Source organism: Rhamphochromis sp. 'chilingali' (genome assembly GCF_963969265.1).
Source record: "Rhamphochromis sp. 'chilingali' genome assembly, chromosome: 6".
Lineage (NCBI taxonomy): Eukaryota > Metazoa > Chordata > Actinopteri > Cichliformes > Cichlidae > Rhamphochromis > Rhamphochromis sp. 'chilingali'.
In genome coordinates this window covers 10486638-10499818 of record NC_137933.1, presented here as the reverse complement: position 1 = coordinate 10499818, position 13181 = coordinate 10486638, and the positions used below count along the sequence as shown (strand labels likewise).

Genomic DNA, 13181 nt, shown 5'->3' with positions numbered 1-13181 from the left:
CTGGCTCAGAACTGGTGGTCATTAACACTGCTCACTTCATGGACTCCTGTGCTAAGATAGTAAGCACTATGGACTGTTTTTCACCTGCTCTCTCTCTGTGTGGACTTATGCCTCAATAGCCTGTTTTTCCTTAGCCTTTACCGCAGTTAGCAGCTCTGCTCCCTGCCCAGGTGGCAGCTCTGCTCCTGGTCCAGCCAGGGGCCTCCATAACTGTTCATCCTGCGTCTGCTGCTGGATGCCCGGGTGTGCCTACCCGGCACCCTGCAGCAGCCACACCACTTCACGTCATGTCAGCTGGGGGGCCCGAGGAGCCCGTCCAGCCTCCTTCTGTTCCACCACCTGCGGCTTCGGCTTCGCCTGGTCCAGCTTCGGCTTCTGCTTCTGCTTTGCCTGGTCCAGCTTCGGCTTCGGCTTCTGCTTCAGCTTCGCCTGGTTCAGCTTCAGCTTCTGCTTCAGCTTCGCCTGGTCCAGCTTCGGCTGCAGCTTCGGCTTCGGCTTTGCCTGCTCCAGCTTCGGCTTCTGCTTCAGCTTCGCCTGGTCCAGCCTCTGCTTCTGCGTCGGCCTCGTCTGGTCCTGCAGCTGCCACGCCGCCGCCCATGCCACGTTCTGCACCTCGGAATCGCCGGCCACTTTCCGGGCCACCAGCTGGACGTCATCGCCGTCGAGGTCGGCCCCCAGAACTGTTTCCCCGTCACCGCCGTTGCCGTCCGCACGATCGGCCCCCTGAAATGCTTTCCCCTTGGCTCCTGTACTGTCGGGACCGGGGTCGGCCCCCTGAACTATGTTTCTGGACTCTATTCCCTGCAACCCATGGTTGTTCTTGGCCCGCCTGTTTTGTTTTGAATGGTTTCCAGGGCCCCTGTGCTTTTCATGGACATTTTGTGTTGGACTATTTTCTGAGTTCCTGTGCTAGACATTTTGGTTTTGTTCCGAGAAACAACACAGTGAGCACAGGAGGTCAACAAAAAATCAGCAAAAGACAAAAGGGACCCTCACACTGTGCCGAAAGAAAACGAGTGCGCGTGAGATAACACGAGCCTTCAGCCTGACTACTTTATCAAAGACATAACAATATGCTGCTAATGTTAGATAAACCTTGTTCCCAAACACCAGCTCTGACAAGTTATTCTCACTCTGAATTTTAATGGAAGTGATTTGTTTGTTATGTACAGTGCATCTACAAATATTCACGGTGCTTCACTTGTTCCACCTTTTTTCATGTTGGGGCCTTATTCCAAAATATATAAATTTCATTTTCACCTTGAATTTCTACACATAATATCTATTAGATTATTCTGTTATTATATGTTACCTTATATATGTAATCAAAGTAGTTGAATTAGAATACTGCTGTAGATCACATTATACCCTTTAATATAGTGTGTGAGCTGTATGTAGTTTAGTTCTCATTATACTTTTGAGTTAACAGAACATATTCACATATTAGTTCATTAGATAAATGTGCATCACTCTGTATCCTTGATCTGCTGGGAATGTGTTACACTGTTTTCTTGACATGCTTAATTGTTGAATCATGAAGAGAAGGTTGTAAGCAGGAGACTCTGTGTCTAAAGACAGGGGAGATAGACAGACCACATTCCACACCCCCACCTTACAGAAAGCAGAGAAACAACTGCCGAGGTCATAACTTAGGCACTGTAACAGAGAAAAAATGTGATGTTTTGGCTTTTACGACTAGCTGGGGGCCACTAGAGACTATAAAAAGCTGAGCAACCCGTCACCATTTTGAGACATGTGCCTGACCCTCTGGTAGCATCTCTCCCGTCCGGACGTTGTAATGCTCTTATTGTTGAATTGTATGGAAATAAATGATTGTTGATTGAGCATTTATACACCGAGTATTGTCCTTCCTTCAGCCCAAAGATTCAAAGAATTGGGAGAATTCAACAACTTGGTGCTGTGACCCGGATCTTTGGTGTGCTGAGGAGGTGTAGATTTGGCCTTTGGTGAGATCGTGGGGCAAAGTGAACAGAAGGCCGGCCTAAAACAGAAAGGTAAGCACAGCCTGTTGTATTATAAATACCAAATGTGCATATTGGGCTTTCCAAATTAATCTGTTCACTGAGTCACATGTATTTTCACAGTAAATTTGTCGGTGTCTGGTTTTTGGCGCAAGATACTAACAACATAAGTTGAGGCTGAATTCCAGTGTGTTAAATAAACTGCTTCTACCGAGAAACTAATAAGACACTACGTTGAGCTAGTTGCAGTAAACTGCTTCTACCGAGAAACTAATAAGATACTACGTTGAGCTAGTTGCAGCCACTTTACCTTCCACATTTAATTTTGTCTAATACTGGCTTCTGTAGCAATAATACGTTAGAATTTCTTCTGAAGACGCGGCCATTAGTCCAGTACATTGAAGTCGAGGTTTGTTTATTTTGTTTATAGTGTCAGTGACGTCCTGGCTTTTGCCGGCTATGAAATAGAAGTTGATTTAAGGAAAAGCAGATGCTGGCTTCACGGTGCAGTTGAACGCTGGCAACGCGAGAGCGAAACACGTCCGTAGGTTTGGTTTATGATACGGCGTGTTCCGGTGGTGCGGCCGTGAAGTGCAGTAGTGGTTGGTGCTAGTTTTAGTACACTGGATAGAGGTTTTGACGGTGGTTTGTGGCGTCAGTCGAGTATAAAGGGCTGCGGTCATAATACAAAGTAAAAATTTAGTACATAGCAACACCTGGTTTATGATGTCAGGTATAACTTCGGGGATGCAAGCATCACTTTTATGATGCGACTTTGCCCCGTGGTGGTGGTCATAAGCGCAGAGAAAGGGGTATTTTGGTCTATGGTGCAGTGTGCTTTAAGAAGATCTAATAGTTGAGCTCAGAGGTTTCTGTGCAAATTTCTGCTGATGAGAGGCGCTCTCTGTGTGTCACACTGATGGTGTAACGCGCTGTGTGTGTAAGGCGCGCTCTGGCCGTGGGTGAGGCGCGCTCTGAGTGTGCTTTTTGTGTGTGTGAAGTCTGAACACAGTGACAGTGACGGTTGATGTGTTTGATTAGGAGGACATTAGAGCAAATACACATTTTAGGATCAAAGGTTGATGCCTAGTGTACCTGTGGAACATTTTGCCCTAGGAGTGGCGACCCTCCTGTCCGTGGACGCGTGGCCAGGACCGGCGTCGTCCGGGTGCCGAGGTGGTGACTTGGGGAGGTGAGGGCCCCCGCATAGCTACGGAAATAACACTGGAACGGCCGTGTAATCACGGGTTCACATTTATTCCGGACTAGAACAAGACACATTTTGCGAACAAACGTTGAGTCTAGATTAGTAAAGAAATATAAAAAGGTTGAATTCCTCGTTTCAGTGGTTGAAATTGTTGTGTGCCTGTCCCCTGACGAGTGTGAAATTAAAATAAAGAGGGAATTTGGAGCCACATGGAGATAGACGGGCATAATTGGGTGTATTACTCTGTGGTGTAATAAAAATAAAAAGGAGAGATAGTAAGAGGTGTGCAGTGGAGAATTATGGAGGAGTAGAGAGAGGAATGTGTTGGGAGACTGGCGTACAGTTTACGCTGTCAAGGTAGGCGTGTTGCCTGCTTATCGGTTTAAAAGCGATGAAAATGAAATTAAAATAAATCTCTTAGTGTGTTAATACAGGAAGCTGCGGACCTGGACCAACTGCCCCCACAAGCACAGCGGCCGAAGCAAAATTATAGGTAATGGGAACCACACCCAGCACGAATCAGCAGCTGTGAAAAAGACAGCAGCGAGGAGAGAATTAGAGGAGAAATTAAGAGAAGTTTTAACACATAAAATTGGGGCCAACGGACTTGTGGAGGTTGGGAAGGCGTCCGGAGCATCACAACAAAAAGGTGAAACAAAAACACACAAGCAGAGAAATCTGAGAGAAAGGCTCCTTTTAAGGTAACGCCTAGTTTGAGAAAAGATAAAATTAACCTGCTTTTATACAAATGCACATACACGCAATGAAGAAACAGCTTACACTCATGAACACGTGAAGATTTTCCAGCAAGGTTAAAGAAAAATTAACATACTTAAATGATGAAGTCTATACATTACTGACAAAGAAACCCTCTGGGTTGCAGGACAACAATTTAACTAAAAAAAAAAAAAAGGAACACTGGTCTAACCAACCAGGCAAGACGCAACAAATTTAGTGGTAAAAAGAGTCAAATTGTGACATGTTTTCTGTTGATTGATTAATAAAAGTGATTACTGAATGAAAGAAAATTCCTTTTTTGGGTTTTTAAACATGATCTTAAGAATTTTAATATGTACTTGTGTTGTCCTGTCAACTTGGTGGGTTAGGAGTTGATTATATCGGGAGAGAAAAAACAAAAAAAAAAAAAAGGGGGAGAGAAGGCTGACACAGGGCCTGGTCCCGGTGTGTCTCCCCTCTGAATAACACAGCGAACACAACATCATTTTCCTGTTCGTTTGTTTTTGTTTTGTTTTGTTTTTGTTTTTTCTATACATATTTAATTACAGGCTGCTTTGCCGGCCCTGAAAGCCGAGGCTGACTGGACTCCTGCTCTCCCCCATACGTGACACTGACCAAATGCTGCAACAGCTGGACCCACAACAACGACCTGAGAATGTCAACAGACCTGCAGGAATGTGATCTCATGCAGCCGAGACGGAGAGCACTAAACCTAAGGCCCGTTTCACTACACGGGGGAAAATTCCCAGACTGCGTCAGCTGACAGAGCTGTGACGAGACGCCCGCCAAGCCCGAATGAAAAGTAAGGCCGAGCGAAAGAATGCTGACCTTGATAACTTTGCATTCACACTGTGCAGGACAGTGATGGACCAACACGGATGATCGGGTGGCGAAAAAGGGCGTGACCGAGACAAGAGGAGTAACTGAGGACAGAAGGCACCTCAGAATGGACAAAAACACAGAAGAAGATGCAGGTTTCACCTGCGGTGAACATCGACACTGGAGAAAGGACTGCCCCAATTGGGGTCAGAACCAGGACGGACTGAATTTTGAGCAGCAGCAGCAGCAATGGTCGCAAACAAACTGAAAAGGAGGGGGGGCAGGACCCCAGGGCATGCTTCAGGCCGTGGTTTACCCAGAACACCAGAACAGGAAAGTGATGAACACACACACACACACACACACACACACACACACACACACACACGTCTCCAAACACACAGATTCAGAATGAAGTGAAATACACACATGAACACGTGCACTCGTTGAGTGAGTGAGAAATGACACACACACACACACACACACACACACACACACACACACACACACACACACACACACACACACACGGGAATGTTGATTCACTGAGAAGTGATGCACACACATACACATGCACACGCTTGTGCAATGAAGAGTGATCCACATACACACACACACACACACACACACACACACACACACACACACACACACACACACACACACACACACACACGCTGATGCAATGAAGAATGCTTTGCTTATGCTGATATGCAAAATGCTGCACACAAACATCCCAATGCATAATTTTTATGAGGAGCCATTGATTACTTAGAATGTGTTATATGTCACCTAGAAGGCATTTATGTAGATTTTAGGAATAAGCTCTAAAATGGTTTGGTTATGAAAACAATGTCTGTGCGTGATGTCTGTTTATGGCTCAAGGCCTTGACTGAATTCTTTGCTGTGCTTCACACAGCCCTGATGAGGAACAGTGGCACAGAGTGAAAATGATGAATTAATAGTGTAAGTTTTAGGTCGGAGTACGGCATTTTCTGTGACTGAGTTTTAATTCAAGGAGGAACAAAAGGTGTTACGGCACCTGAGGTTCTCATTCCCACACAATATTGTCCCGGCAGGAAGCAAAATGTTCCTGTGAATTTCTGGTTGATTGTTTGGTTTTGTTTAGCGCTAGTTTGATGTTATCAGTGAGCTTTGGCTTGTGTTCTTTCTCGTAAGCGAGAGAGGGATAGTTTTATGCTTGGACATGTCTGCAACGGGCCCTAGTTTGTGTTATTTTAGTAGTATTTTGTTGGTTATGTCTGTTTTCGTTTTTGTTACAGTGCACTGGAGAAAAAACATCTGAGAGGTGTGATCCACCGGTGGTGATATGTTGATATTTTGTGAGTTCATGATTTAACAATCAGCTCTTTAAACAAGGCCTGAAAGATTGAAATTTAAAGCGCTATAAAATATTATTACTGTAAACAGTTGCAAAGTGTGCTTCTCCATGATTGTAATTGGCTTGGGAGAAATTCACTTATAGGGAACACTGATCTAAAAGGATTGCACCGAGTCAATCCGGCCCAAAAAACAACAAGGAATTGTTTTCCTTTAAAATGATGACGTCATCTTGCTGGTGATGAAGGCTCGAATAGGTTGCGCGGGAGACTCCATTATCAGCAACATCTGGTATGAATGTGTATGGAGGTATGCATGTGAATGGACTGTGATGGACTGACGACTAAAAGTTTTGACTGACTTGATACTGAGACAATGACTGCACCCACTTTAGGATTAGTAAATGCCAATAAACAATTCATAAACAATTCACCCAGCCGACAAGAGAAGGGTGGATGCTTCGCTTTGTTTTGTTTTGTTTTTTCAGGAGCAGGAGGATAAGAGAGACTGGAGGAGGAGACTCTAGCTTCACATAAGTATGAACTGCAGACTTAACACTGTGGTTGCTGATTTTGAGTTACCAATGTTTGCATTAAGAAAACTGTGCTATATTAGCTGTGTTTTGAGTAAGGTATCATGTTATATTATTGGGAATGCCAAATGCTACAGTGGAGAAGACTTTTGATACCACTCATGACTGGAATATGTTACTATTAACCACAGCAGGCCACTGTAAAAAGTCAATTAAATTTTATAGAGGAAAATCGCCAAAATTGAACAATACCTATGAATGACTGGCCACATTCAGAATAGAGATATGCAAGAATAAACATTGGTCCACATGATTTAGGTTCTCACTTGAAATAGTAAGTTATTAAATGTAGAATATAATCGACAGGGACATTTGATAGGATGTGGTACTGCAAAAGAACAAGAGCAAAGTAAATAAAGAAAATATTGTGTTTAGTTTGGATAAATTCAAATTAAAATGTACCATTACACTCAGAGGATCAATATGGAATAAAACATATGCAAAACTTGTAGGAAGTACATGACTGATAACTGTTCTGTCCTGAGCGTTTGTTTCCAGAGCACCCACTTGACCACACCAACAGTTTCTCGCCACCAAGGAGGGGTACTTGCAAAAAGAATAAAATAAAAATCTGAGTTTAACAAAACATTTTAAATGTAAATATCAAGCTTACCTTTCTTTTTCCATGAAATGTGCTTGTGGGCACGCCAGCCATTTTGAAAAGGTGGGCAAAACAATTGGCAAGGCCACACCCCCACACATGTGATATAATTTTAAAGGTACTGTTGCCCTCTCTAAGAAACATCAGGACTTAGAGGAGTGGCAAGTAGAGTATGCGAGCTACAAGCAAAAACTAAAATGTGTACTACAGTGTGCAAAAATGAAGTACTGGGTCATCAGGGGGTCATGAGGGACATTTATAAAACTAAAAGTCCCACTAACCTTAAAGTGCACTTGAAAAGCTCACACAAGAAGGTTAACCTAGCTTACCTAGAAGACCTCATCAGGGGGAGCACACTCCCCCTCCTTGAAGAGCTCACCCACTCAACCCGCATCCCCAGAAAACAGCTAACCCCAGATAAGGCAGCGTGATGCATCCCGAGACAACAGGACTGGGACATCTAAATAAAGGTGTGAAACAATCGCCTTCAAAAGGTTATCAATTCACTTCAACCAAAATTAGGACCACACGGTGCGGCAAGAGTTAATAGTTATTAGTCTCAACACCCAAGGATAACCAGAAGAGCATGACTGATATGATGGAACTGGGATTTTGTTACACTTAATTTTTGCAAAACACAAATAAAACTAAATTGAAACTAAGGATTTTCAGAAAATAAAAACTACACTAAACTAGCAAAGAATTGGTAAAAACTAATTACAACTGGTAAAAATTGAAAATCTGGAGTCGAAACTAAATAAAAATAACAACTAATGGAAATGGCGAAAAGTTTAAAACCCTGGTGCAGAGATTGGCAAATCTGACCAGGAAACGTTATAAAATGGATTGTCAGGATAGTCAGCGTTAAAGCCACTTTTGACAGTCCATACTAGGATGGCATTGGACATCTTCGGGGCAGAAAAGGGTTGGTGTGACCAAGGTGTGGTTTGGCTTGTTGTATGTACATTTCAAAATGTTACAGCTCTGGATGGACCAGTTACCAGATATGATGTCACTAACCTTCTCTTTTAAGTGTCTAGCTCCAATGAATTGACACATGGGAGTGTGTCAAAAAGGGGGAGTTGAGTCCGAACATCAAACAATGGTGTTATGAACATTTTATGACTTTATTTGTGTGTTTAATAATTTAGCTATGGTAAAACTTAAGCTTATAATGTGTTAGACTTAGAAAGGGTTCACTAATTTTTGATTTCTTTTACACACACATAGATTATGATTAGAATAGGTTCTGAACATAATATTTTAAACCAAATTTGAATCATTAGAAGAACAATGGATAACAATATTAGATTATCAAGGCTAGGGAGAGAGGTGTTTTGGTTTTCTGTCTCTTGCAGAGAAAGGAACAGACACCAGACGGGGACCCGGAGATGTGAGGACCCTTCACAGCAGGGACAGATGTAGGGACTGCCGAGACAGCAACTGGGGTCAAGTGTCATGACGTTTGGGCTCCTGGAGAAGATGGATCCCACAAACACAGCAATAACCATGAAGGGGTTGGCGAAAACCAGGAACACCAGACCAACGAGGTTCAAGAGGCTCTTGGCAAAAAGGGGGACACGGCGGTGATCCCAAAACACACAGATCTTTGTTTGAAATCGGGGCAGAATAATCCCCAGAACTGTGCAATGACTAAAGGGTGGTCTAACCCCGGAGGTCGAAGAAAGAAGCTGAGAATCACCCAACTGGAAGACACTGGTAGCTGCAGCAATAAAAATAAAGGTTAAAAGCTCCTTAGACAGAGGTTCTAGTCTAAGTACATTTGAAAGGTATAAGGGGGCATTAAAATGGGAGTGGAAAACTGGAGCACCAAAATAAAGCTGTGGGAGAATTGGGGAGTGATGGGAGAGTCATCTGTAACTGCTGTTATGGTTGTAAATCTAACTTTGCTTGCATCTGAACTGCGTGAACACAGAGGTCATCCCACATATGGTCCACCCGTTAAAGGGGGACAGAGGGCCTCAGGATCAAGAAAACCTGGACCTTGCGACCCTGGAGTGCATGTTGTAAGTGATCTCTTTCAGAGATCAAAAGGGGGAATTATTAGATTATTCTGTTATTATATGTTACCTTATATATGTAATCAAAGTAGTTGAATTAGAATACTGCTGTAGATCACATTATACCCTTTAATATAGAGTGTGTGAGCTGTATGTAGTTTAGTTCTCATTATACTTTTGAGTTAACAGAACATATTCACATATTAGTTCATTAGATAAATGTGCATCACTCTGTATCCTTGATCTGCTGTGAATGTGTTACACTGTTTTCTTGACATGCTTAATTGTTGAATCATGAAGAGAAGGTTGTAAGCAGGAGACTCTGTGTCTAAAGACAGGGGAGATAGACAGACCACATTCCACACCCCCACCTTACAGAAAGCAGAGAAACAACTGCCGAGGTCATAACTTAGGCGCTGTAACAGAGAAAAAATGTGATGTTTTGGCTTTTACGACTAGCTGGGGGCCACTAGAGACTATAAAAAGCTGAGCAACCCGTCACCATTTTGAGACATGTGCCTGACCCTCTGGTAGCATCTCTCCCGTCCGGACGTTGTAATGCTCTTATTGTTGAATTGTATGGAAATAAATGATTGTTGATTGAGCATTTATACACCGAGTATTGTCCTTCCTTCAGCCCAAAGATTCAAAGAATTGGGAGAATTCAACATATCCCATAATGACAAAGGGAAAAACGATTTCTTGAGATTCTTGCAAATTTTTAAAAAATAATATGCATAAGTATTCACAACCTTTGCCATTATGCTCAAAATTGAGCTCAGGTCCACCCTGTTTCTGCTGATCATCTTCATCATCAGATGTTTCTGCAACTTGATTGGAACCTACCTGTGGTAAATTCATTGACTGACCATGAATTGGAAAAGCACACACCTGTCTGTATAAGGTCCTATAACTGACAGTATCAGTGCACAAAGCAAGCCATGAAATCCAAGGAATTGTCTGTAGACCACTGAGATAGGATTGTATCAAGGCACAGGGAAGGGTGCAGAAACGTTGTGCAGCATTGAAAGACCCAATGAACTCAGTGGTCTCATCATCTGTGAATGACTCAGGACCAGGACTCTTCCTAGAGCTGACTGCCTGGACAATCTGAGCAGTCAGAGTAGAAGGGCTTTAATCAGGGAAGCGCCATGGTCCCTCTCACAGAGCTCCAGCATTTCTGGTTGGAGAGAGGAGAACCTTCCAGAAGGACAGCTTTTCTGTTTAAACAGGCCTTCTGTTGATTATTTATTTAAAATTGATCAATTGTTTTATCTTAAATTACTTGTTAATCTTACTGTATTACATTTAAACTTTTGTATTGTCTATACTGTCTATTTTGGTACCTAACTTTCTGTTTATTTTAGCCTTTTGTGTACAGCGCTTTGTGACTGCCTGTCTATGTAAAGCACTTAATAAATAAACTTACTTCCTTACTGCATTAATTTCTTTTGAACTCCACAAATCAGGTCTGTATGGTAGAGTGATCAAACAGAAGCCAATCCTCAATAAAAGGCAATGAAAGCCCATCTGGAGTTTGCCAAAAGGCACCTTAAGAACTTTTAGAACCATGAGAAATTTCCCTGGTCTGATGAAGAATATACCATAAAGAATACCAGGCACCCCCTCATCAACTAGCCAATACCATCACTACAGTGAAGCATGGTGGTGGCCACATCATGCTGTGGAGATGTTTTTCAGAAGCAGGAACTGCGAGAGACAGGGTGGAGGTAAAATCCATGAACGCATGCACAGACATCCTTGATGATAACCTGCTCCAGAGCACTGTGGACACTGTCATAACAGAGGAGTGGCTTCGGCAACTGAATGCCTTTGAGATGCCCATCCAGATCCCAAACTTGAACCTGATTAAACATCTCTGGAGAGATCTGAAAATGTCTGGTCACCTACCCTCCCCATCCAAGGTGATGGAGCTTGAGGAGTTCTATGAAAGAGAATGGGAGAAATTGCCCAAAAAATAGGTGCACCAGGTTTGTAACATCCCACTCAAAAAGACTTCAGGCTGTAACTGCTGACAAAGGTGCTTTAACAACATATTGAGGCCGTGGATACTTTAAAAACATTTCATTTGCAAGAATTTAAAGTAAACCTTTTTCCTTTGTCATTATGATGTATTGAGTTTGGAATTTTGAGGTGAAAAATGAATTTGGTCCTTTGTGGAATGAGGCTGTAACATGCTAAAATGTATAACGTGAAGAGAAACACTTTCCAGATGCACTGTATTCTTTCTGTGAACTGAATTTAAATAGATAAAAACATTGTTTCTTCATTACCACAAAATCTGTTTTTCCACAACCTCACAAAAATGAAACACTTATGCAGCATGCTCTAGAAGAATGCAGTGAGCCCACTTCACAAAACTGGCTGTTTATCATAAAAAATATCTCCTGAGAAATAAAAATAATTTCATTTGTGGAGCTAAAGCAATTACAAATGTCAGACATACCAGTTTTGCCCTTCTTCCTCTCCCCCTCTATGTAATCTTATGGTAACTGGTCTCAGTTTGTTACGGGTCAATGGGCACATGACGTGAGACAGCTTTCACACAAACTCTGCAGCAGAAAATGTGTGAACACTTTCCCTCAGGCAATAAAAAATAAATGATCACTTGTTTAAAGATGTCCTGGCTCAGAGGAGAATGGAAAGCCAAAGTGAAACTGGAACTTGGGTTCATAATCAAAAGGAAAAGAAAAATGCCATTATAATCAAAACTTTAATAGTGGACTGGTCATGCAACACAGAGCACCTGTATAAAAAAGCCCAAAGCCGACTGTACTTCCTCAGGAGGTTGAGGTCTTTTAACATCTGCAGGAAGCTCCTGAGGATGTTTTACCAGTCGGTGGTTGCTGGAGTACTTTTCTATGCTGTGGTGTGCTGGGGGAGCAGCACAGCAAAGAGGGACTCATCCAGGCTGGAGAAACTGATCAGGAGGGCTAGCTCTGTGGTCGGCATGAAGCTGGACACTCTGGTGACAGTGGCAGAGAAAAGGACATTAAAGAAACTGATGGACATTATGGACAATGCCAGACATCCTCTGCACACGGCCATTAACAACCAGAAGAGTCTGTTCAGTGACAGGTTGCTTCTCCCAAAGACAAGAACTAACAGACTTAAAAACGCCTTTGTCCCACACGCCATCAGACTGTTTAACTCCTCTCTGGAGGGGAGAGGGAGGGGAAACAGGAGGACAAAGGAGGGGGGAACAACTAAGCTGTAGTGCCTCTTCACCTCACTGTGCAATACCTTTTGTGCAATACTTTTGTAAATAGTCAACGGTGCAATAGACTCAATACTTGAAATGTGCAATTCACTTGTATTTTTATTTTTATTCCTATTTATTCTATTTATCCCCTTCGTATATTTTATTTATATTGTCTCTGTATTTATATATATATATGTGTGTGTGTGTGTATTATATATATATATATATATATAATATTCTGTAACTCTGTAACTTCTGTCGGTGCTGTGCTTTTTTGGAAATCGAATTTCCCAGAGGAACCCACCCGAGGGATTAATAAAGTTCTATCTGATACTTGCTTATCTCTCCCTATTCAACAGTGTAAAAGTTATGTTTACGCCATTTGTCAAACCATTATGTTTTACCATAACTAAACAGTACTATTAATCATTTATTTTAAAAAGAAATGTCAGTGTTTAAAAGAACCATGACCTAGATACCCATAACCTTTATACCATCAACATATATGGTTATACCTCCTTGGAAAGAAAGGAGTAGTTAAGTCGTCTTCTATTATAATTGAGAGATTAGGATGAAGGTGAAGATGTTTTTAGGAAAGCACTGATTATAACTGTTGAGCTCTCTTTACATTCTTTTTTACATTCTGTAAAAAGGGAT

The 13181-nt window shown here is 42.2% G+C and overlaps 1 long non-coding RNA gene across 1 annotated transcript; it reads left to right on the top strand.

Moving 5' to 3' along the window:
* Positions 1 to 1334: 1334 nt before the first annotated feature.
* Positions 1335 to 6286, top strand: LOC308398034. Its single transcript, XR_013971891.1, has 2 exons — positions 1335 to 2015; positions 4476 to 6286. It is a non-coding gene; the product is annotated as an uncharacterized lncRNA (long non-coding RNA).
* The last annotated feature ends 6895 nt before the right edge of the window (positions 6287 to 13181 follow it).